Source organism: Ornithorhynchus anatinus, chromosome 19 (genome assembly GCF_004115215.2).
Source record: "Ornithorhynchus anatinus isolate Pmale09 chromosome 19, mOrnAna1.pri.v4, whole genome shotgun sequence".
NCBI lineage: Eukaryota > Metazoa > Chordata > Mammalia > Monotremata > Ornithorhynchidae > Ornithorhynchus > Ornithorhynchus anatinus.
Window position 1 is genome coordinate 30,934,730 of NC_041746.1, and position 26,914 is coordinate 30,961,643.

At 40.1% G+C, this 26,914-nt stretch overlaps 1 protein-coding gene across 2 annotated transcripts in view; it reads left to right on the forward strand.

The window, feature by feature from the left end:
* FUT9 (fucosyltransferase 9) overlaps window positions 1–26,914 on the forward strand; it is an 83,435-nt gene that overhangs the window by 4,457 nt on the left and 52,064 nt on the right. The window lies entirely within an intron of this gene.

A 26,914-nucleotide genomic window follows, 5' to 3' on the forward strand; every position in this document is an offset into this window, starting at 1 on the left:
CCCTCTCTGGGAACTCCCACCAATCCTCCTCCTCCTCCCCACCTCCCCCTCACACAGGCATGCGAAGGCACGCAACATCATCAGGGGAGCCAAGGAGGGAGCTCTGGTTTGGGACAGGACCAAAATGCACTTGGACATCGTCTGCATCTCTAAGGAGCCAAAGCCTTGAGGTACCCTGAGGTCCAGTGCCTAGAAAGCCGGGAGGCTTCTGGACAGTGGGGGAACTGGGGGTTCCCTCCTGATGGATAGCACGAGTCACTCAACAGCCCGGTCATACTGTCGGTGGAAGGGTTGTTATGGCAGCGGCCCGAAGCTGGGGGCTGCTTGTCTATTTCTGGGGTCTGGGCATGAAGGAATAGATATAAACACGCTGTTGCTTTTTAAAAAAAAAAAATTCATAAACCAGCATTCTCATAACAAAATAGGTTGTGGGGACAAAGTGTCTCTCCTTCCTCTGGCCTGTGGTTATGTGTCTAAAATCTGCTCTCTACTAAAGTGACTCCTTAGCAGTATATCCATGCATTCAGAACTAAAATCTCCATTCTTGGATTGCCGTACGCACTTTCAAAACACCTTATAAACTGCATTAGTAGTAAATGTGACGGGGGGGAGGGGAGGAGGCCACTGATTTTCCATTGAATATGCCATTGGTCTGGGGAGGAAAAAGTAAGAGGGAATGATGACCTAAGTTTTGATCATTTCAGTGTCAGCGGGTGAGGGGGGTAGGAAGATGGGCAGAGCACCAAGGCAAAAACTACCAGACACAGGAACAGTGTTCACAGAAAATCCACTACAGAGAGGCAGCCCCAAGCCTACCTATTTCCTAAGGAACAAATATATATACTTTACCTCAGTTATCCAGTTTAGTGCTTCGACTCTCCACTCCACTTTGACTAAGGCTTATGGTTGTTATGGAGATAAAAATGTGAGTCAGTAAGGGGTGGTTCAATGTAAATGTGGACCGCTGCGACTAAAAATCTAAAGGGACACTGTGACTAATAATTTTATGAATTTTTAAAAAAGAAAGCTAGGGGACAGTTACATTTCCTGTTTGGGGTTCAGATGATCATAAACATGGATTGTTTTTCTTTTCATTTCCTAAACTGGTAATTCCAAAGAAATATTTGAATTGATGTGAATGCTCACATTCTCTGGATGATTTTTCAATGATTTAATTATTCTTTAGGAGACATTTAGTGCAAGGAAGAGTTTTGTAAAAAAAAAAGCTACATGTCCTGTCTATGGGGAAAAAGAAAAAAAACGTAAAATTATATCAAATTGTTGGGTGAAGTGGTAAACACAGCATGCTACTTCATTGTCTATAGTAGTTGTTAAAAATCACACTCCAGAAGAGTGATTCCTTCAGTGAAAAGAATTTTTGAAAATCTAATGGCTTTAAATAGCCACGGCTTGTGATTCCCAAAATGCTTTTGGGGGTGGGATTGCATTGGTTTCATCATAACCTCTGACCTCTTTACCAGAAGACATGCTGTGAAGAATGGCTGTTTGCATCCTTGCTTAATTGAGACACAAGATGATTTCCTTTGTTTCATGTGGTTGCGTTTTTACTCACTGCTATTGCTGCAAGCGTGTTCAATTATGCACAGTAATAGACTATTGTAAATGGGGCAAAAGCCAAGAACTTTTGGGAGAGGGTTGGATGTTTCAAACCCCACAAGATCATATTGTACAGTAGCTCACAGCCACCTGTCTGACCCTGAGCAGTGACTTACTCCAGCAACAAGAAGTAGAGAATATGGAGCAATTCCTCAGGGAGTTCAAACCAACAAGCCACTTTGGCAAGAATTACGTGGACATTTCAGGCAAATGCATCTGTTGGCTGGAATTACCCAGATAGTTCCCTTTCCTTGGCAAGGGTAGAACTCACCAGACTGACATTGCTTGGTGGTCACTCCTGAAAAGACAAACCCGTGGAATTGAACAGATCAGGAAATAAATGGCAGTTTTTCCAAACGCTGGTTTAAGGAACTGCTGGGGGGAAAATAAGTCCATTTCTTCAAGGTGAGCTCAGTCTTTCCCTTCTCAAGGAGCCTGTTGGAACAGCCACATTTGGGAGACTGCACTTTAAAATGTGCTAGATTTTAAGTTCCTTGAGGGTAGGGATTTTGTCTTCTACCTCTAATTGCTCTCATAAATGATCTGCACACAGTAGGTACTCAATAAATACTATCCATCAATGGTTCAATCCAACCTTTGATGGGAACTGATTTCCAGTCAAATAAAATGAATTTGGAACAAATTTAAAAAGAAGACCTTAGGAGAAGGACATTTCAAAATCTTCTTCACCAAACCAGCTGCCCTAAAATTGCAGACCCAGAGGAAAATCCAAGAGGATAAGAAACCTAAACATTTCTGGGCTTCGGGCTCATAAGGGACAAAGATTCAAGACCATTATAACCGCTTAATAGCTTGTCTCATCACTATACTTACTTCTCCCTTTTCTATTTGCCTTAGTAGATATTTTCATTTGACGTTTGAATGGATATTTGCATTTTTATTACAAGTTCACAAACGGAGAGTCACATAGAAGATGCTGCATAGCATGAAATGCCTCTGATGCTTAACGTCTTTTGGCCCTCAAAAAGACCGTGCCTCTCTCCCTGCTCACATTACCTTTACAGATGAGACACTTTAATTTGTAGTAAATGTATGCCCCCTTTTCATGATCCTATTCTGTTCTTATTATCTGGGAAGAGGGCAAAACCAATCAATCAATCAGTCATATTTATTGAGTGCTTAATGTGTGCAGAGCAATCAATCAGTAGTATTTATTAGGCTTACTGCATGCACAGCACTGTACTAAACAGTTGGGAGATGATGATTTAACAGAGTTGATAGATAAGTTCCCTGCCCATGAAGAGCTTACAGTCTAGAGGACTAAATGAAAACCATTCTTCCTAGAAGAGCAAAGCATGTCCAAGCATACTTCAAAAATAGCATTTCCCCAGAACACCTCGTAGCACCCAAATTGCTAAACTCACAGACTCAACTCCAGCATTAGAGATGAATGGAGGTACCAGCCCACCTGAGCAGCTACATGACAAATGGACAGTTTAAGAAAAGATGCCAAGTGGGTAGCAGGCCCATATACATAGCCAAGCGCAAATCAGATTAATTTAATTTCCATAATTTATTCCTTACTGTTCAGTGAAGAGTGGATTTTCCTCTCCTGGGAGGAAGGTCACAGAGAGATGATACTATCAGTATCCATTAAGGGAAAAACCTGCTAAATAACCTGCAGAAGAGACGACTCTCTGGTGAAGAGAAATAGGTTTGGATATAAGAAATATAGTAGACACACTCTATAGAGCAGTCCCAAAAACCCTAATGGACACAAGTAACTGAGATTATTGTTGAAGAGTGCCAATGTTTCTGAGGAAACTGATTTTTGAAACAGTTTATTGTGACAGTCCAGCTAAAGCATGCAATATTTCATTACTCCTTTCTCATATGAATGCAACACTCTTGCGGTTAGAGAACTCCTGCTTAGAGATCATATTTTCACAGAGAATTGCAATCACTTTCCCTTTTAAAATATGAAAATTCTTTGAATAGTTCATTCATTCATTCAGTCATATTTATTTAACACTTACTGGGTGCAGAGCACGATACTAAGCACTTGGGAGAGTACACTATAACAATAAACAGACATTCCTTGCCCACAATGAGCTTTCAGTATAGAGGGTCTTTTCTGTTTTTTGGTTTTTATAAGCACCGTAGGGTAACCCCTACTGGGTAACAGTTCCCACCTGAGATTTTTGTAAATCAAGTCAATCCTCATCATTTCTTCAGCATGTGTATGTGTGTGTGCGTGTGTGTGTGCGTGTGTGTGTGTGTGTGTGTGTGTTGGGAGAAGGAGGAGGTGGTATTACTTGGGCATTTGTTTTGTGTACCAAAAGTTGGTTTACACCCAGGATTCAATAGTCACGTCATGCAGTAGGATTCTGAAAGAACTGATCTCAGTCAATAAGAATCAGTGACCCAGAGCTGAAATTTTAAATATCCCTTTCCCAACCCCAAGGAATGCTATCGATCAGGAAGTGATTTTGGGTGGGAAAAGGCATGTTTTAGAATTTCAAAATTCAATAAAGTGTTTACCCTTTTAAAGTTAAGCTCTGGTTTAAGAAGTATTGAGCCAGATTCTCTCAGTGCCCAATTTCTTTTTGAGCATGTTAAGCACCTCTGGACATTGGATTGCAATTTCTCTTTCTAACTAGAGGCCAAAAAAAGAGACCTTCTGTGTTGCAGCTATCTCAGTACCTAAGCATAGTGCTTGCCACACAGTAAGTGATTAATAATGTCTGTAACTGAAGCTGCTTTAAAAAGGTGGCCAGTGGGCATTAGAAAGGCTGTTTCTGGGTCCAATCTCAGACTAGTGTTTTATGTCCAATATGGTAATATTTACTTAATCATTCAATTGTATTTACTGAATATTTACTCTCTGCAAAGCCCTGGTCTAAGCACTTGGGAGAGTACACTATAACAATAAAAAGACACATTCCCTGGCCCCAGTGAACACAGTCTAGAGATGAGCTCACAGTCTAAAGGTTGTGAGCAATAGGCTTGAGAAGAAACCATGAATGTGTAGGTTTCCCTTCTTGACATTAATTAATCAGTAGTGCATACAGAGCTTTTACTCTGTATAGAGCACTGTACTAAATACTTGGAAGAGCATTCCCCTATCCTCAAGTAATTTACAATCTAGCAGGGGAGACAGACATTAAAATAAATTATCTGGTAGAGGCAGCAATAGAGATTAAAGATATATGCATTTATATCTTAAATATATATATTTTATATAAATGCTGTGAGTAGGGAAATGCTGGAGGGAATTGCCAAGCATTTAGGAAGTGAGGACTCAAGTGCATAGGTGATACAGAAGAGTTGAAGTGACAGTAGGTGGGGAGATGAGAGATTAGTGTGGGAAGGCCGCTTGGAAGAGATGAGATTTCAGAAGAGCTTTCAAGACAGGGAGAGCAGTGGTGTGCCAGAAGGGAGAGAGAGTTCCAGGCAGGACGGAGGAGGAGAGAGAAGAGAAAGAGATATGATTAGTAGGTTGATATTAGAGGAGAGAAGCATGGATGCTGTGAGAGAGGAGTGAGGATAAGTAGGGGGAAGAGTGCTGATTGAGTGTCTTAAAATCATTGGTTGAATGCCTGCTCGATGCCGAGAGGAATAGGCAACTATTGGAGGATTTTTGAGGACTGGGGAGATATGTGTGGAAAAATGATGTGGGCAGCAGAGTGAAGTTTGGACTGGAGAAGGGAGAGGTAGGAGACAAGACGTCATCCTGGAGGCTGATGCTGTAGTCATCCTTATATCTAGGGAAGGAAAATCTGACAGCCCTTGCTTCACTCTAGTAGTTTGGGATGGGCCCTCAGATTTCTACAAACTCCTTTTGAACCTGTTGACATTTTCAGCTGACACAAATTCCTGTGGTAACACTTTCCATTTTGTTTCCTTTGCTTTGACCCTACCACCTTCCAGCTGCAAAAGGTGTCCCTCTTCCTGTTTTGGGATTGATTCAACAGCAATTCCATGCTTGTTCTGCATACACTTCATGCTTTTGTAGATTTAATTTTGTTCCTTCTCAGTTTTCATCTTTTCAGCCTGAAAAATCCTCAGGTCTATAACCTTAAGTACTGTGAGGATAATCTGATTCATTACTAGTTTTCATTGCTGTCATTTGAAAATGTCCTTCTTTTACATGACAGTCAAAAGGAAGGAAAAAAAGAAATCAAGAGGAGAAATCTTCGTTTCATGAAGATTTTTCGGGCATCACACTGCGGTTTTTTAGACCCATCCATGACTTGGTAGGCCTACGAGGCTGGAAAAAGCAATATCAAATTTGGGATGGTTTGTAAAGGCCTGGAGAGGTCACCTTCTCCCAAAGGTCTTTGAAAAATATCTAGATACTGTGGTTTAAAGGATGATGATGAAACACTCTTTAGAATGGCTTCTTTGTCTCATGTGCACTGAGAGAGCTCAGGGTGGTTAGCAATGCCTGTGAATTGACCAGAGATTGCAATAAACTCTTTATAAAACCAGGTTATGGGACTAGGACAGGTATTATGACCCGCACTTCCTACTGATGTCTTATTCCTAGCATGATAAATCTAGAGTGGATAACCTTTTGGGTGTAGGAGCTAGACACACTGAGAATTACATTCCAGTGTAGAATATTTCTTGAATGAATTTATTGCAGTTCAGATGCAAAAACATTGTATTGCCCTGAAACGGAGGTGAGCATTTTATTTTATTTTATTTTTTTAATACCCAACATAAAAATTCCTTTGAAACTGATGTGATTTAATGAATGAATATTTTAGAAGATGACCCTGCCCACAGAGTGGCCATTAGTAATATGGCTGACTTACTGCACACTTCCACTGCTGTCTCCCTCTTTTGACAAATTCACTGCCTGTACAATAATGCTCCCATGGTGGGCCTGGGCTTTTTTTTGTCATCTGGATCTCTGCTGCTTCAGAGTGATGTTGGTACAGGGCTCCTTGTCTACCTAGTTGCTTGCCACGGTTGATGATGATGTCTTCATCCATTTGTGGCCCTTTCTCATTTCCATTCCTCAATCCTGAGGGTAGGGACTGCCTTCTAGACGTTTTCTTGGTGTTTCCCAAGTGCCCAGTGCAGGGCTCTCAGTTGGTAGCATGGCCTAGTGGATGGAGCATGGGCCTGGGAGTCAGAAGGACCTGGGTTCCAATCCTGGCTCCAACACTTGTCTGATTTTTTTACCTTAGGCAAGTCATTTAACTTCTCTGTGCCTCAGTTACCTAATCTGTAGAATGGGGATTAAAACTGTGAGACCCTTATTATCTTGTATCTACTCCGGTCCTAGTACATTGCCTGGAAAATAGTAAGTGCCTGACAAATACCATGAAAAAAATCAAACAGCAGTGGGCAGGCAATGTAGGCAGAGCCTTGGGCTAGGATGAGAAACAGTTGCAAAACTGATGATCCAAAGTATATTTTTGGTGATTTAGGCTTTAATCTGAAGACAAGTCTACTTCAAAACCTCATTCAGTTAATTGATGGAGGCTTAATTGCTTGGGTAGGATGTCAACAACCACTGAATAGTTAGAAATGGTCAGTAATCATCACAATGATTAAATATTCCATCTTAATGACACCATGAAGGTGACTCTACGGGGACATGTTTCTCAGGGTCATTCCTTCCTTCCCAGAATTGCTCAAGATGCTAGTCCAACTTAAACAGCATGGTCTAGTGGAAAGAGCATGGGCTTAGGAGTTAGAGTACCTGAGTTCTAATACCAGCTCTGCCACTTGTCTGCTGTGGGACCTTGGGCCCTTCACTGTTCTCTGCCTCATTTCCTCATCTGTAAAATGGGGATTAAATCCTACTCTCTCCTATTTACACTATGAACCCCTTATGGGAATGGGACTGTGTCCCACATGATTATTATGTATCTAGCCCCCAGGACTTAGTACAGTGCATTCCACATAGTAAGAACTTAATAAATACTATCATCATCATCATAAACATTATTATTATTTGATCCAAATCTCCATGTGGTCAGGAAACATACTTCTCTAACACAGAGAAGGAATGTGTCCTATTGGAAAGAGCTCAGGTTTGGGAGTCAGAGGACCTGGGTTCTAATCCCGGCTCCACCATTTGTCTGCTGTGCGACTTTGGACAAGCTGTTTAACTTATCTGTGCCTCAGTTACCTCATCTGTAAAATGGGATAAAGAATGTGAGCCCCACGTGGGACAACCTGATTACCTGTATATTACCAGCGCTTAGAACAGTTTTTGGCATATAGTAAGCACTTAATAAACACCTTAATAGCAACTCCCGCTCCCCAAAGTCCAGAGTTAGAACCATCCCCTCCTGTCCAATACCATCATGCCTGCGTCATGGGTTGTGTTTGATTTTAAAGCAGCAAGTCCAGCAACTAATCAATCATCTTCTCAGTCAATCAGTCAGTAGTACTGACTGACTGCCTACTGTGTGCCGAGCATTTTACTAAGCGATTAGGAGAGTACAATGGAGTTGTACACAATCCCTGTCTTCAAGGAGCTTACAATCAGTCAGTGGTATATATTAAGCATTTACTTCGTGCAGACCACTGTACTAAGCTCAGGTTAAGTGCAATACAATATAATTTATAGACAGAATGCCTGCCCTCAAGAAGCTTACAGACTAGTAAAATACTATTCCTACTTTTGAGCTTCATTTGGGACCTGATTGTCTTCTATGTACCCCAGTGCCTAGTACCATTTTTCTGCCTAGTACAGTGCCTGGGACATAATAAGCACTTATAAATACTACAATTATTATTGTAATTGTATTATTTAAAGTGCTTACTATGTGCTAAGCAGTGATTTAGTGCTGAGGTAAATACAAAATAATCTGTTTGAACAAAGTCCCTATGCCATACAGAACTCTCAGTCAAAATAGGTGGGAAAATGGGTATTGAATCTCCACTTTACAAATGAGGGATCTGAGGCACAGAGAAGTTAAGTGACCTGCCCAAGGTCACCCAGCAATCAAGTGGCAGAGACAGGATAGGTCCTCTAACTCTCAGACCTGTGCTCTTTCCACTAGGCCTAGCTGCTACTGAAAAAAAATACATTATTTACATTTTATTATTTAAAATTCAGTCCTATGTTGATGTTCTCAATCTCAAACATGAATTGCAACCATGTACATTGTTCCTCTGTGCCTCTCAATATCATTATCTATGTGTACTAATAATTGTGCATGCATATGCATTATATTTAGAGAAAGTTTCATTTAAAACACCTCAAGTCAAGGAAACTTACGCAAAATTCACAACATACTTAATTCTTCCTTATTGTGCAGTGCATAATATGTGATTTGTAATATAAATGTAAATTACATATGCCCTCTATAAATATTTCAAAATTGAATAGTATCTGGTTAATCTTCATCCAACATAAGTGGGCACCTTTCCATTTTAAAAATGAACTGATTTTGATGTGAAATTTCAAAGTAGATTTTCCTGGGTACACTTGTTTTTCTCCTGTTTGTTTTATTTTCCTTTCTTTTGCAAACCACTCAGAGGGGTGTGACATATAAATCTTAAATTTAAAACATATTTCAGTCTGATTTTTATACTGGCTCACATCCTGTCCAAACTACCCAAAAATAAGTATTTATGAAAGAATCTTTTAGTTTTACCTTTTACTTGATCTGTAAGGAGCACCAATGACTATTTTTTATTATGAATTTCTAAGGTCAAAATTAGCATGCATTAGCTTTCCTTAATGCCATCTTGAAAGAGGTTTTAATGATTTCTCCAATATTAACTGAGGTGATCAGATTTTTCCCTATCATACTAGTAGGTCCTTACTTCCCCTCTCAGGGCCTGGTGGGTTTGACAGGATCTCCCATGATCTTTACCTCAGGTCAAGCTCATTTCATGCTCAGATTCCTCAGCCTTTTCTGGGAGACTGGCAGAAAGAACTGGGAAGTTTGTGTCATTGGCTGGCAAGAGAAGGAAAGTTGTTATCTTTCACATTGAAAATCATGCCACTGAACTATTTTATCTAGGTCTTTCATTTACAGAACTCCCAAACTATAGGCAATCTCACTGGTTTCACTCCACCAAAAAGAAATTTTCTTGGCCTTTGACTTTCTTTGATTTCTATAGCCTTAATCTCGATTCAAAATCTGATGCAAACTAGTCAAGAGTAGGGTTTGGTCATTACTTCAATTTTTAGCAGCAACAATGCCTTTATTTACCAGGTTTGAGGAAAATAAATCCAAGTTTCTGGTTTCTCTAAGAACTTCCCAGAAAACTCTTTAAACGTTATCATTGAAACCATCAGAAAGAAAAGTGATGCAGATAACTAGAAATATGAGACACCATTCCTTGTTATTTTCTTTCCCTTCTGGGATCTTTCAGTCTAGTTCTAATTGAAAACCTGGCCCAAATTTGATATAGATTACAGCAAATCAGCCCCAGTAATTTCCCATAGAGTCTGGTGCCAAACTATCATTTTCCTCATCTTCCTGAAGTCCCCCTAATTAATTAATGATGGCATTTATTAAGCCCTTACTACGTGGCAGGCACTGTATTAAGCACTGGGATAGGTACAAGATAATCAGATGAGACACGAACCCTGCTTAACCTGAGGTCCACAGTCTAAGTGGGAGGAAGGCTAAGTATTTTATCACCATTCTGTAGATGCGGAAACTGACACTAGAGAAGATAGGTGACTTATCCAGGTTCACACAGCAGGCAATCTAAGTCCCATGTTTTTCCATTCTGCCAAGTTACCAGGCACATTAACCCATTACTTTACTTGTACCATATTCTATCTTTAGCATTTATGTATCTATATATTTTATTTGCATATTTATATAGTGCATAATCACATATTTATTCAGCTCTTCATACTACTTGTTCTATCCTTATTGTTCCTCCTAGTCACACCAAGTGTAGGTAATTTTAATCTGCCTGTCTTCCCTATTAAAGTGTAAACTTCTTGATGGCAGAGAACATGTGTCTTCCTTCTCTCCCAAATGCTTAGGATAGTGCTTTGTACCCAGTAAATATCACTGACGGTAGAATTCTAGATTGAATTTTCATACTTCTGTCTGCACAAAGAGTGTTAGGAGAGTCTCCGCATCCCTGGATTCATTCGTGTTTAAGAGTCATTCTGAATAGAAAGTTGGGTCCTTTTTCAAGAAATCCAAAGTCTGCAAAGCCCATTCAAGCCTGCTGAACCACGGTGAATAAACTTTTCTGCAGCTGTTTTTAAAACAAAGCTGCCTGAATCTCCTATCTGGCATATATTGGTATTCTATCATATTGCAAAGTGCAAGCACACAACATCTTCCCCATCAGTGTTTCATGTTAGCATGCATTCCTGACTAAATGACAACCTGAAATCCAGTGCATCTTTAAAGTATTTCATTCTTCCCTCTCCTCAGCTCACTACATAGACCAATCAATCAATCAATGGTATTTATTGAGCACTTATTCTGTGCAGACACTGAACTAAGCGCTTGGGAAAGTACAATACAACAGAACTAGCAGATAAGGTCCATTCTAATACTGAGCTTTACAGTCTGGAGAAGACAGACAGGCATTAATATAAATAATTTATAATACATAAGTTAAAGATATGTACATAAGTACTTTGGGGTTGAGGGTGGGGAGAATAGCAAATGCCCAAAGGTCAGAGATCCAAGTGCATAGATGATGCAAAAGAGAGAGTGAGCAGGGGGAAAGAGGACTTAATCGGGGAAGCCCTTGGAGATGATGTGATCTTAATAATGTTTTGAAGATGAGGAGAGTGGTGGTCTGATGTATATGGAGGGGGAGAGAGTTCCAGGCTAGGGGGAGGATATGGAAAGGGATTGGCGGTAAGATAAATGCTCTGCACAGGGTAAGTGCTCAATAAATACATTTGAATGAATGAATAAATGAGATTGGGGAACAGTGAGACCAAAGTAGACAGTAGGCTAATAGCATTATCCATTGAATTATAATGGAAATGGCCATAGCCCCTTGTCGTAAGTGGAGAACCAGACAGAGAGAAAACAGAATGTGGTCCAATAAATCGTAAACTCCTTCGACAGGAATCATGTCCAACAACCCTACTGAACTCTCCCAAGCAATTAGAACAGTGTTATACACCTGAATAAGTGCTCAGTAAATAACATTGATTGACTGAAACTCAAAATTAGATTTGAAAAAGTATCTCAACTACAATTGCTATGTTTCATTTAACAATGGTGGATTATCTCCTATTAAAATGTTCACCGTTGTTGTAGCAGTGATAAGAACCCTGCAAAAATGCATCATTTTACTAAATAATGTTGACACTGTCTTACCGGAAACACACCAAAAAAAACTTTTAAATTTGTGTACTGGCTTCTTTTTCCATTAGTTATCAGTTGTGTTTCCTTTCTCAGCTGATTAATATGTACCTACCCCAGTGCTTAAGACAGTGCTTGTCACATAGTAAGTGCTTAACAAGTACCATAATAATAATAATTAATATTATCATTACCTATCCACAAATCACTTTTCATCCAAGATTTCAAAGTTTGGGGGGTTTTGGTGTGTTTTATTTTAATGACATTTGTTAAGTGTTTACTGTATACTAACTGCTGGGGTAGATACCAGCTACTCAGGTTGGACACAGTCCATGTCCCACATGGGGCTTGCAGTCTTAATCCTATTTTGCATATGAGGTAAATGAGGCACCAGAGAAGTCAAGTGATTTGCCCAAGATCACATAGCAGACAAGTGGTGGAGAAGGGAGGATTAGCACCCAGGTCCTCCTGATTCCTAGGTACGTGTTTTACCCACTAAGGCACACTACTTCTAAGTGCTTCATGAACATTGCTCAAAATCAATATCCCCTTTGGAGAGATCATGAAATCAAGAACAAGAGTCATGCCTGTGGAACTAAAGCAAAGAAGATTCTGTTTATTTCCATCTACACTCCGACTCCTTTCACCACTGCATATTTGTTCATCTGGGTTTGCTTTTCTTCCCAATTAGTCTGTAAATAACTTAAGGGCAGGAGTGGTGTCTTTACATTTGCTGTATTTTACCAAGCACTCTTCTCAGTGCCCTGAACACAACAGCCTCTCAATCAATGTGGATAATGATGATAATGATGATGATTGATCAATTATCTGGTGCATATAGCAAATATAAAGTGCCAAAATTAATATAATTCTAGGCTAAAAGTCCCTTTCTTTTCCCCCCATCTTTCTCCCTCTCTCTTTTCCTTCCCCTCTCTAGCTAAATACCCTCTCTTGGGCCCAACCCCGTAGGGACCCCACTCCCAAGGGAAACACCTAAGGGAAACAGATTTGGAGAGCTATAAAATCCAGCATGGCCTAGGGAAAAGAGCTCAGGACTTGAAGTCAGGAGACTTGTGTTCTAACTGGCTCCACTAATTGCCTGCTGTGTGACTTTGGGCAAATCACTTCTCTGTGTTTCAGTTTCCTCATCTAAGAAATGGGAATTCATTACCTGTTTCTCCTCCCCTATGTGGTAGAAGGACAATGTCTGACCTGATTGTCTTGCAGTATTATCCCCAGCACTTGGAACATTATAAGCGCTTGATAAGTACCATAATATTAACCTAGCCTTTTCCCTTTCCCAGGGTGGGGAATCTACATTTCCTTATTTTATGTCATTATTTTCTAAATAGTGATGTGAGCCAAAACTCAGAGTTGACAAAATGTTGCCAGAAATTGTAAGAATCTTTGAAAATGTGAATACATGTTTGGAAGAACTTTTCTAGTGACAACAAACATAAATATCTGGGAAAGACTAGCTAGACATGTGGAGAACAGAAAAATAAATGTGGATTCTCCATTCTAGGTGGCTTGGATATTGACTTAGTAGTAGTAGAAGGAGAATGGCCTACTGAAAAGAGCTTGGGCTTTGGAGTCCAAAGACCTGGGTTCCAATCCCAGCTCTGCCAAGTGTCTGCTGTGCGATCTTGGACAAGTCAGTTCACTTCTCTGTGCCCCAGTTTCCTCATCTGTAAAATGGGGATGAAATAATAATAATAATTGTTATGGTATTTGTTAAGTACTCACTTTGTGCCAGGCACTGTTCTAAGCACTGGAGTAGATACAGGGTAATCAGACCATCACACGTGGGGCTCACAGACTTAGTCCCCATTTTATAGATGAGGTAACTGATCATTAACTTCTCTTTGAAGTTAAGTAGCTTGCCCAAGGTCACACAGCAGACAAGTGGCAGAGCCGGGATTAGAACCCGTGTCCTCGGACTCCCAAGGCCGTGCTCTTTCCACTAAGCTACGCCGTTTGCCCTTGGTCTTGGACACATCTCTGTGATTCTCACATGGAGAGATGTTTATCCTGTGGAAACTTTACTAACTCTGTAATGTGTTAGGGTACCTGTGACCTTGAATAAGTCCTCCTTTAGCAACTAAATTCAGCGCCTAATGGGAAAAGCATGTGACTGGGAATCAAACAGACCAAAGTTCTAGCCCCAGCTCCACCACTGGATGGCTGTGTGACCTTGGGTAAATCCCTAATCCACCCTGGGCCTCTTTCCCTATCTGTAAAATGGGGACATGAAACCTGCCACTCTCTAGTAGCAACAGTGTTTATTAAGCCCTTACTGTGTGCAGAGCACTGTTCTAAGCACTGGGAAAAAATACAGATGGGAATTAGACAGTTTCTGTCTCTCAGGGGCCACAAAATCTCTATCTCTTAGATTATGAGCCCCATGTAAACTGGGTCTAATCTAATTATCTTGTATCTACACCAGTGCTTGGCACACAGTAAGCTGTTAATAAATACCACATTGATAATCATTATTATTATGGTGTAATGATATTGTTTTAATAGTGATAATAATACCGTCTAAAGGGAATCCTGTTTAGAGTTGAAACTGAATCCCAGCTGAGATTTCTCAAGAATTCCTAAAGAGTCAGTAGATGTGCTAAGCTCCTAGACATAGCTAGATTCATTTTAATCAAAGCAAGCAATGAATTAAGCTCTCTGAGAGAAGGTTGATGCAAACAGGCATTATGACCTTCTTTGTGACTTTAGTTATCTTCTAAAATGTCCAGGGCATTAAACAATGTGATGTATTTTTTACAAAGAACAAAGAACAAATACACTTTAGGTCCCATTCTCTATTTCAATATTGTCTTTGAGCAGATGGGTTCTCTATCTGAATCTGACTCCGTAATTACACCCGATAATAAAATGCTTTCTCTAACTCACCCTCATTGGGTAAATGTAGTCTCTACAGAGTGTGCTGAATGATGGCTATGTTCATCAAGGATGGCAGACAATCAAACCCAGAGAAATAGCAATTCAGAAAGCTAGACAGGAACCGATGCATTTTTCCTCTTTTCCTTCTTCCTCCTTCCTGCCTGCATATTTTTTCAGTGTCTGCTTCCCCACATAGATTCTAAGTTCTCTGCGGCAGGGATCATATCTATTTCCTCCACTGTATTGACCCAAACACTTAGAAAAGTGCTTCTCACTCAGTAGGTGCTCATCAGTACTACTGATTGACTGACTGCTGGAAAAAATGAACATTATCTCTTATTTATAATTTATTATTTGAGTTTATTGAACCTGTACTCATATTCTCAAGAGAGCTAAAGGGATGATGTAGCAGCATTGTGTAGTGGATAGAGCCCAGGCCTGGGAGTCAGAAGGTCATGGGTTCTAATGCTGGCTCTGCCACTTGTCTGTGTGACCTTGGGCAAGTCATTTCACGTCTCTGTGCCTCAGTTATCTCATCTGTAAAATGGGAATTGAGACTATGAGCCCCATGTGGGACAGAGACTGTTTCCAAACTGGTTTGCTTTTATCCACCCCAGCACTTAGTACAGTGCCTGGCATATAGTAAGTGCTTAACAAATATATTATTATTATTATTCTGATCCTTCTGTCTTACAACTAGCTGAAATCCTGGGGATTACAGCCCCTCATCCCCAAGAGTCACTTTTCATTCGCTTCTTCCTATTATTCACCTCTCTTTTCCCACTCATATCTCTGGAATATTTGTCAATCAAATCCTCTGGATTGTAAGATCCTTAAGGGCAGGGACCATGTCTACTAACTCTATTCTCTCCCAAGTGCTTTGTACAGTGCTCACCACGCAGCATGTGCTCAAGAAATACTACTATTTGATTGATCTTCTTCTGGCTAATATTCAATTCTAGGGACAGAACTGGGATGGACAGTGGAGGGCAGGGCCAAATGATTCAAAATCACTGGTCATGTCCATGCCTGAGGTAAAATCCCTTTTACAGTTCACATGGGGCCAGTTGTTGAGTTTGCCAAGATTCCCCGTCATCTTTGATGCTTGAAAGTGCTTTTTAAAAATGGTCTTCAGAACACTTCACGACATATGCTGTATATATGTTACTGTGAATATGAGTAGCACTGCCAATTTAATGCTCGTCAGGTCTTTATTCCAATTTTTGTTTTTATAATCCTGAGCATGAACAACTACATTAACTTCCTATTTGTCCTTTAATTGTCTAGCTCAGGATCAGCAATTGTCTTTTAATTACAAGCATGAAATTGTTTTATTCAGTGAAGACGTCATAGAGGAAGTGACCGCAATGGAGTTCTTCTGAACTAGAGAAGTAAATTTGAACTTATTTACCTGTGGGTGGGGCAGCAATGTGGCCTAATGGAAAGAGCAAAGGGCTGGGACTCAGGAGACCTGGGTTCTAGTCCTGACTCTGCCCCTGGCCTGCTGGGGGACCTTGGGCAAGTCACTTAGCGTAGTTAGCTGGACTGTGTCCAGTCTGCTTATGGTGTATCTCCCCCTGCACTTAGTACATTCTTAGCACATAGTAATCATGTAACAAACACCACAGTGACCACAATTATTAACTGATGTGAAAGTGCTTTGGAAAAAATAAAAATGATATACAAGAAAAAAGATTATTATTAAAATCAAAAACCTTAAAAAAGCCAAGATCACATTCATGATCTATGTTCACCTTCCATCATATGCCTGACAGAGGTTCCTTTTTATGTTGATTATTGATTCAGGACCACCAATCAAGAATCAAGAAGAAGATCTTAGATAATAAGTTACCTCAAATCATCAGCCCAGTATGAAACAGCAGTCACAAATACAGCCATAAACAAAATGAAAACCATCATTAACGGTTAGTTTTTCCTTCCTCTATTGTGCTCTACTAAGAACTGAATACAGTGCTCTGAACATGATAGCCAGTCAATAAATACTACTGATTGATTGAAATTAAAGGCAAACTTTGCCTCTATGCACTATTACAAATGGAATTCCATAGGCGGCTCTGGAGGAAGGAGAAAAAAAGAGCTGAAAATAAAGGGAAACTAAGATGATCAAGGGGATGGAAAGGCTTAGGATCCCAGACTGGAGAGTGAAGACTGAAGGGAGATGGGAGTGAAGTTTACAGAATCATGATGGACTTGCACAGGGCAATTATGGAATTGTTGTTTGTTAAATCTTAGCCACCAAAATAAGAGGCACTCATTAAACCCTGAGGCGGTAGGATCATAACAGACAAAAAGGGCATTTCTTCACACAGTGAATAGTAAGGATAGGGAATTTGTTAACACAGGAAGCATTAGAGAAGCAGTGTGGCCTAGTGGATAGAGCATGGGCTGGGAGTCAGAAGGACCTGGATTCTAATCACAGCTCCATCCCTTATCTGCTTTACTTCTCTATGCCTCAGTTACCTCAACTATAAAATGAGGATTAAGCCTGGGAACTCCATGTGGGACATGGACTGTGTCCAACCTGATTAGCCTGCATCTACCCCAGGATAGTGCCTGGCACGTAGTAAGTGCTCAACAAATACCATTAAATAAAAAGGGGGGTTGTGCAGGCTGAAAATATCTGTGGGTTGCATTCATAGATTTGGTGGACAAAGAGAGAAAAGTTAGAGATTGAACATTAAATTGAGCACTAAAATCAACTCCTCCTGAAGTCTCAGGATTAAGTCCCAGGCACCGTCCCCAGTGGCAGATTGTCAGCATGTTGAGGAAACTGAGGCACAGAGAATCAATGAAGTGATGGTATTTATTGAGCCTTTACTATCTGGAGAGTGCTGCACTAAGTGCTTGGAAGAGTACACTAAAACAAAATTAGCAGTCACATTTCCTGCCCATAATGAGCTTATGGGCTAGAAGGCTGTCTAGAGAGTAAGGGGCTCTACCACTTGCCTGCTGTGTGAACTTGGGCAAGTCATTTAACTTCTCCGTGTTTTAGTTTCCTCATCAGTTAAAATGGAGATGAGATATCCATCTATTCTTCCTCCCCCTGAGACAGTGAGTCCTATTTGATTCAAGAGCTATGTCCAACCTGGTTTTATTGTTTCTATCTCAGCCCTCTGCACTGTGCTTGGCACATATACTAAAGAAATACCACAATTATTATTAGGTTCAAGATATCACACGGGCTTTTGCCTGACAGATGAACAAATCACAACACAGTGACGACACTGGGTTTGGGAGGAGGTAATTGGCAATTTTTTCCCCATCGCAGCGTAGACAAATGGTGGAAGCCAGTCCTGGCTCTGAACAGGAAGCGTTAAAATGCATAACAAATCCACTTGACCGTAAGCCGATTTTGACTTTACTTTTCGGAAGCTCAGACATTCTCTGAAATAATACCTTGGGTTTTAGCATTTACAAAAGGCAGTCCTCAAAGCAACATTTAATAGAGTCCGCTCAGAAGCACAGAACCAGTAAGTACATTGTTCCCCAAGCTGCTTGATCGCCCCTGCTGAATGTACTTCTATATTTAAGAGGCTTTGCAAACACTCATGTCCGGAGAACTATTAGAACTCTGAATAAACGAAAAGGAAAAAAGGGGAGAATCTCTATTCACCTGAGGAAAAGAAGAAAAGCCTAAACCAATTGAACTGGGAAGAATAAATTTGTCACACACAAGTTCAAAAGAATAACCATATCCAGCTAACCCAAGTATTGCCTGCTGAATATTTATGATCAATCTTACAGTTTTCTTGGAACTCAGATGTGCAGTGTGATTGGATATGTCTAGAGTACATGGTGTAGACAGTATTCACTTCTTTGCATTAAATTATGATTAAGGGGAAATAGTATGCATGAGCATAACAGCTTATGAGAAACAGGATTTACAAATCAGATGAATCGCCACTGCAGTTTCCATCTTGCATCATTGTGTTTATAATAATGATAATAATTGTGGTATTTGTACAGTTCTTAATATGTGCCAAGCACCATAGTATATACAAGATGATCAGGTCCCACATGCGACTCACAGTTTAGGTAGGAGGCAGAGTAGGCAATGAATCCCCATTTTGCAGGTGAGGTAGCTGAGTCACAGAGAAGTTAAGTGGGCTTGCTCATATAGCAAATGCATGGCAGAGCCTGGATTAGAACTCAGGTCCTCCGACTCCCAGGCATATGCTATTTCCACTAGGCCACTCTGCTTCTCTAATGGGTTAACAAATGATCTGCAAAGCATTCAGAGCCTATAGTGTAAGTACATCCTCTGACTTAGATATTTCACTGTGTCATCCCCAGCCATAGACCTTTGGGTGGCTCCTACTATGTCATGGTGATGACAAAGAATATTGTGGAGGCATATAAAGCATAGGAAATAGCTGGACAGTGGGTAATTTGGGTGAAATGTTCTCTTTGGGTGTAGTAAATCAAATCTAAATAACCCTTGAAATCAAAAATCCTGAGGAAAAAGTTCACTTTTGGCTAGTTTGGAGTACGTTTTCTCAGAAGTTTTTGGACTAATATTTTTAGAAGTTCTGTTTTTTCTTGAACACCCACTTTGCAGAGTGCACTATCCCAAAAGCTTGGGAAGAACAAAATAAAAAAGTAACATGCTAACATATCCCTAACAGGAAGCTTACATTTTATTGTAACAATAATAAATATAATAAATATATATTATATTATAAATTATATTATAAATATAATAATATATACTAAGCACTTACTCTGTGCCAAGGACTGAATTAAATACCAGGCTAGATACACTACAATCAAGTCACACACGGTCCCCCTTCTCACCTGGCGCTCACAGTCTAAGGGGGAGGGAGAATAAGTATAATAAATCAATAGTATTTGTTGAGCTCCTACCTTGTGTAGAGCATTGTCCTAAGTCCCAAAGAGGGTGATTTTCCATCTAGCTGGGGAGATTAACACTAAAGAACTGGAAGACAGAAAATAGTTGAGTAATAATGAAGAATCTGTCTTTGAAGGTTCAGGTCATGCCTTTCATAATTTCCGCAGAAATGCAGAAATGTGATTCTACTAGAAATTCCCTACATTATCCTTCATTTACTCACCTCAACTGAAAATCTTACATGAATATGAAATATATTACAATGTTAAAATGTACTATAGCTATGCAATGTGAAGGTATTGACTTGCAGTTATTTGTCTATTTTAATTAAATGTGGTATGTGTAATTCTACCAATATGTGCTATGTGAGTCATCTGCTTATCTGTCACCATGAACATTATAAAATTTTATATTAGCAAAAGATAGAAGGAAAACAACCGTTTTTGCTCATACACTGAACAACCATGAATTCAAAACTTCCTACTGAAATATCATTCTTTTTTATTTCTGTAGGAAATCAGCTGTAGCATATACAATATTTAACATCCACCAATCTTCAGAATATTCTGCAATATCTCAGAAGAATGAGGCAGATTAAAAGCAATAGAATTTCAGCAATAAGCCTGAATTTTCAGAAATCTGTCAATTTAAACCACCTCCTCATTTTAATGAGCTTCTTTACTGTGACCCTTTTTGCTCTCTGATTCTGAAATAGCAATCTGCATCCAGAAAGACAGAATGAACGGTGTTGTTTTTCCAGTAGACAGCATAAAATTTAAATAATAATGCATAGCAATTCTTTGCCTATTACAACTGGACTGAACTGATTTAGAATAAGGAGACTGTATGTTTACCCCCGCTGCCCATCTGGATTCATTCTCTGCTAGGCCTTGCAGGAGCTGGTCGTGGCCTAGTTTGTTTGGTTTTAAGGTTAATTTAATGGTATTTGTTAAGCGCTTACTCTGGGCCAGGCACTGAACTAAGCCCTGGGGTAGATATAGCTAACCAAGTTGAACACAGTCCATGTCCCACATGGGACTCACAGTCTTAATCCCCATTTTACAGATGAAGTAACAGGAATAAAGTGACCTGCCCTAGCAAACAAGTGATTAAGTTGGTATTAGAAATCAGGTCCTTCTGACTCCCAGGCCTGTGCTCTTTCCACTAGGTCATGCTGCTTCTCTTAATGTAGAGGAAAGAGCATAGGTCTGGGAGTTCCAATCCCAACTCTGCTCCTGGTCCATTCTGTGACCTTGGACAAGACATTTAACCCCTCTGGGCCTCAGTATCCTTATCTGTAAAATGGAGATAATCCTCTTCCTACCTCCCAAGGATATTAAGAAGTATAAATGATATCATTGATGTGAAAGCATTAAGGATATTTAAAATGCTAGACAAATCCAAGGCATTCTTATAATGAATGACAGAGAACATTTAGAATGCAAGCTGATCCACTACACTATATCCTTGAGACAGTGGGAAATTTGACAGAAAATCATGTTAAGGGCAGCATCTACAACTATGAATTAAAATTATTAAATACGTATGCAAGCAATCCTACTTCTCCCAGGCGATGGATGACAAAGAGGGATAAAGTGTATATTTGAAATCCCTGGATAGTCCAGAATTCCTACTTGCATCAATTACTCTAATATATGTCCCTGACTCAACCTTTTGCCAATGCTCTAAATAACTGACAAAACGAATGGCATAAGCTCCTTGTGGGCATTCAACATGTATTTTGTCTCTGTTGTATTCTCTCAAGCATTTGGCATAGTGTTTTGCATTCAATAAGTATTCAACAAATACCACTGATTAATTGGTACTAGGTGCTTACTATGGGGTAATCACTGGGCCAGATTCTGGGACACGTATATGTATATCCTGAACCAAAATGTTGCAGGCAGGAAACATGTCTACCAACTCTGTTATATTGTACTTTCCCAAGTGCTTAGTACAGTGCTCTGCACACAGTAAGCACTCAATAAATGTGAAATACCTAACAAAATAATATACTTATTTTCATCAAAGGCCAGAAAATTCACTTCCATGGATGAATGAATATTAACATCCTTCTGAAAGACCCCAATAGATCATTTCTCCACTGTAAAGCTCTGTAGGGGAACGATTTGGAAATCTGGGATTTGTCTTGGGCTTTGTCTTGGCCTACACTTCCAGGTCATTAATTCAGGAGTGATTTGCAGTTCCATAAAGATTTGGGGATCTCCAAAGAAATGTGCAGGGTTGGGGGAATCTGATTTCCTGCCTTGTTGGGAATCTCAGATTATCCTGAAATTGGGATTGAAACCTTTGGAATTCCACATTAGAATGATGTGAGTATACAAGAGAGGATTGTATCAACTTGAATCAAACCCAAAATATCTAGGTTATGTACTAAATATTACCCAAAGTGCATTAGACATTAGCTCTCAAATTTTTCGGGGGTCTTGCACACAGAAATACAGGGGAAACTGCCAAAATGATTAGAGATTAATGGAAAAATGATAAAGCAGTGAAGACACTATTTCTGATTCTTTTTCCCTGAATATCTGTTGAAGAAAATAATATTATCTTGCAGGAGGCTCAGATGCATTTACTTTGCTTCTCAAGGAAAAGTGGCAGCAAACCTTTTTCTCAGGGTGACTAATGCTGTATCTTGAACAAATAGCAAAGACTATCAGTTTCATTTATTTGTCCAGTTCCTTTGGGAAGGCCAGGTAGCTAAACAATAAGGTTGATGGGAAGAGTTGGTAATTTTTTTTTCTGCTTCTTTGAAAGACTTGAAATGATGAGTAATTAACAAAGTTCAGATCCTCCTTAGAACTCTCCGATAAATCTGATTTCTAATTGCTTTCACCCAGAAGTAGACCTTGCAGGAACTATTTTGCTAATTATGTAAATGAGACTCTTCTCTAGAGAGGTTCAGTGTTTGTCAGCATTTCAGACTTGCTTGAGTTCAGCACCTTCTTCTTCACACCCAAACCTTTCCCTCCACTGTTCTCCAAAGCGATTCGCAGACTTCTGCTAGACTGTAAACTCTTTGAAGGCAGAAAATGTGCCTTAAGCTACTGTTGTACTGCCTCAAGCACTTAGTACTGTGCACTGCAGTCGGTGGACACCACTACAACTACTGAAGCAGCATGGCTCTGTGGAAAGAACACAGCTTGGGAGTCAGAAGTCATGGGTTCTAATCCCAGCTCTGCTACTTATCAGCTGTGTGACTTTGGGCAAGTCACTTAACTTCTCTGTGCCTCAGTTGCCTCATCTGTAAAACAGGGATTTAAGACTGTGAGCCGCACGTGGGATGATCTGATTGCCTTGTATCTACCCCAGCGCTTAGAACAGTGCTTGGCACATAGTAAGCACTTAACAGATACATCATCATCATTATTATTATTACTACTAGAGTGTAAACTCTTGATGAGTGGGAAAAATAACTCAAGTATATCCCATCCAGTGGGCACTCAATAAATGCTATTTCCATTACGATCAATGTGGGTGGGGAATGTGTCCATTTATTGTCCTCTCCCAAGTGCTTAGTATAGTGCACTGCACATGGTAAGCACTCAATCAATATGATTGAATGAATATTACTACTACTGCTGCCATTTCTGCTAATGCTACTACTCTACTACTGTCTCCACCATTAGAGTGTAAGCTCTCTGTGGGCAAGGAATATATCTCATACTTCTATTGTATTTTGACAAGTGCAAGCACAATACAAAGCATCCAGTGGGCATCAGTAAATACCATTATTACTATGACTACTATTACTATCTCCCCGACTAGGGCGTAAGCTCCTTATAACCAGGGAGCGAGTTTCATTCTTCTGCTGGAACCTGGGTTCTAATACCGGTCGTGCCACTTGTGTGCTCTTTGACCTTGAGCAAGTCATTTAACTTCTCTATGCCTCAGTTTACTCATCTGTAAAATAGGGATTCAATACCCATTCTCCCTCTTACTTAGAGTGTGAGAGCGACAGGGCCTCTGACTTAATCTTGTATCTGCCCCAGCACTTAGTACGGTGTTTGGCACATAGTAAGCGATTAAGAAATACCATTAAAAAAGTAGATAGCACAGTGCACTGCACTCGGTGGATACTTAAACCATCAGTCAATTGGTCGTATTTATTACTATCATTTCTACTGCCGCTACTCCTCCTCCTCCTCCTCCTCCTCCTGGATAACAGGTTTTGAGAAGGGAACGATCCTGCCCATCCTCCTCTCTTCCCTGGCCTTTGCTGTCAGTACTTCCCTGAAATAATGGGCTCAGCCCCGACACTGTAACTAAGCCCCCCTGGAAATCCGAGGCACTCTTAAATGGTGTTCAGTTCTGCTCTGTCTGGCTTCTCCCACTGCTCAAAAAATACAGCTTTCCCCACTCCCAAGAAGGTGGCCCAGTGGTGAATAGAGCCTGTGGACAAGCAGCTATTGTGGAGAGAGTTTGATTCCTCACTCAGCAAAAGCTGCAGCAGAATGAGAAGGCCAGTTTCATTTCGGGTAGAAAAAGCTGTATTTGTTTCTCTTAAGCAAGAAAGGCCCCCTCACTATGGAGGCAGTCATGAAAGAAAACTCTTTTTACAACCTCTGCGACAAGAAGACAGGGTGAGTCACAGTAAAAGTGCAAAGACTGGAGAGCTGGATCTCCTCCAACCCCAGAAAAGGCTCCAGTTAGAAGTAATTGAACACTTTGGAAATTCCTTTGAAGAACGAAAGCGGTGGAACCTTTTCTTAACTGGATAAAAAAGCTAAATGCATAATTCCAAGGAACAAAATCTGAATGAGTGTTTGAACTGCTCTGTAATTAATTTATAAATTTTCAATGCAGGGAGACCCAGCAGCACTCCTTTAATAACGTGTGTTAAACATGACAGTGTTGTTACTGGAAGAGCGCGATTTGATTTTTCAGAATCGCAAAAGTTTAGCCCCTCAATGCTTGTGTGATGTTAAGTGCTTTGAGGAGCTCAGAGAAAGATCAATTTTATTTTCTGTACTTATTCTGAGTTTTAACCAAATTTTTGCATAAATGTTTAAAACTGAAGAAATTAGGCCCAACTGCTGAAATATTTTGTTTTACAGTGAATTTTTTTAATATATTATTTTTCCAATGGCATTTACTAAGCATTAAGTTAAGGATTTACTATGTGTCAGGCACTATGCTCTGGGTAATGCAAGATAATCAAGTTGGACGTAGGCCCTGTCCCACATTGACTTCCCGGCCTTAATTCCCAATTTACAGATGAGGTAACTGAGGCCCAAAGAAGTTAAGTGACTCACCCAAGGTCACAGAGCAGACAAGTGGAAGAGCCCGGATTAGAACCCAGGTCCTCAGACTCCCAGTCTCACGCTCTTTCCATTAGACCATGCTGTTATTTACCAAAGAAACACACTAATGGTGTTTTCAAGCCTGTGGCTAAGGTTGACATAGATATGGAGAGCAGTAATGGCATTTATTGAACACTCAGTGAATAAACTGCACTGTACCCAACACTCAGAGAAGTCCAACAGAAGTACAAGCCATATTCTCAGTCCAAGAGACTCCTGTACTCTAATATGAGGCATTGTTGAACAGACCATGCAGAGAATCAGAACCATGAATGTATTTGAATGGGAACTTTCTAAAGGAGGAAACCTAAGCCCAGTCTGAAAAAGGAGATGCATATTGGAAGCCCAAATGATAAAAAAAGAAGGTCTATGGCCTAGTGGAAAGAGCAGAGGAATGAGAATGGAGGAAACTAGGGTTTAATCCCGGTTCCACCATTTCCCTCCCACATGGCCCTGGGCAAGTCACTGAGCATCTTGCTGCCTCAGTTTTTAGTTTGTAAAATGGGGATTAAATACTTATTCTTCCCTCCTCCTTAGGCAGTGAGCCTCATGTGAGACAGGGACTGTGTCTGACTGGATTATATATACCCCAGCATTTGCTACAGTGTTAAGTACAAAATTCACACTTAACAAGTACCCAATTACTAGTATCACATTGGAAGACCTCTTGATTAGAGCACAGTGGACAATGTTAATCATACTTTTCTGCTTTAGGACTCTCAATCAATCAGTGGTATTTATTGAGCACTTACTCTGTGCAGAGCACTGCACTAAGTGCTTGGGAGTGTACAATGCAACAGAGCTGGGAGATACGATCCCTGCCAGCAAGGAATTGATTTGTCGATATCTGACCAATTTGATATTTGCTTTTCAACAATTTGTTTTCGACCCTTGTCATGCCAACTAAAGGGCACAGGTCTGCTGAAAGTAGTTTCCACAACCTACTTTAGTAAGCGGTTCCAGGGTGCAATTGCTCTTTCCGACAGAAAACGCCTTATCTTATCTAATGTAAATTTTTCCTGCTCTAAGTCCACCTGCACTTGTTGTCTCCTCAGAAATACTGGAAAACAGGCCCACACAGTCCATATAGTAACCTGAACCCCATTAAGTCAGTCCTAAACCTTCTCCTCTTCAAACTAAAGAGCCTCAGGAAGAGCCACAGGTCGGGAGCCGTGAGAAGACATGTAAGGATCACAGCTCCCTTGGACTCTTGCTCAACCAGCCCAGGAGTGGTCCATTTAGACATGCCAGTCGAATGCAAATGAGATACAAGTTGTTTTATGAGCATAGTTGTACTGATTGTGAACTCCTGGAGGGTCAGGCACTATGTTTAATTCCCATCCATGTATTCTGACCAATGCTGAGTACAAGCCTTTGTACTCAATAGAGTGCTATCATCATTACTATTATTATCGTTGATTTGTCTGGAATAGCAGTGATATAAACAGCTCCTGAAATTTGGAGATGAAATAGTGATACTTTACCTAAGAAAATAAACATCTGATCCTCGGACATGGTTTTATGGCTATAGCTGCTAGGAATTTCTGACTGGATCCTCAAAGCCTTTTTGTTTCCTAGTGAACTGGGTATGTAAAGAACAAATTTTTAAAATAAGATATGTCTGCTCATTTCTACATTCAAGTATAAACTAAGGTACCAAAGTACTTTCTTTGAAACTTTAGTCCAGTATGTCATAAATTACAAAGCTGTTAGAAAATCCTCTGTGAGAAGACTTAACAATTATGAGCTGAAAGATAACACAAATGGATAGATTGTTGTCACAGGATAATGGTCTCCTACTGTGAGATAAATGTCAAGGCAAAGTCACGGGGAAAGTCTAGTCATTCATCAAAAGTAAACGTTGAAGCGAAGTGGGAGACATTTGTCAAGCAACTGTTCTGGCCGAGAAATTTTATTCCTTTCTTCTGAGCTGATCAATGATTTAGGTGCTGTCATTTTATCTGCAAGAT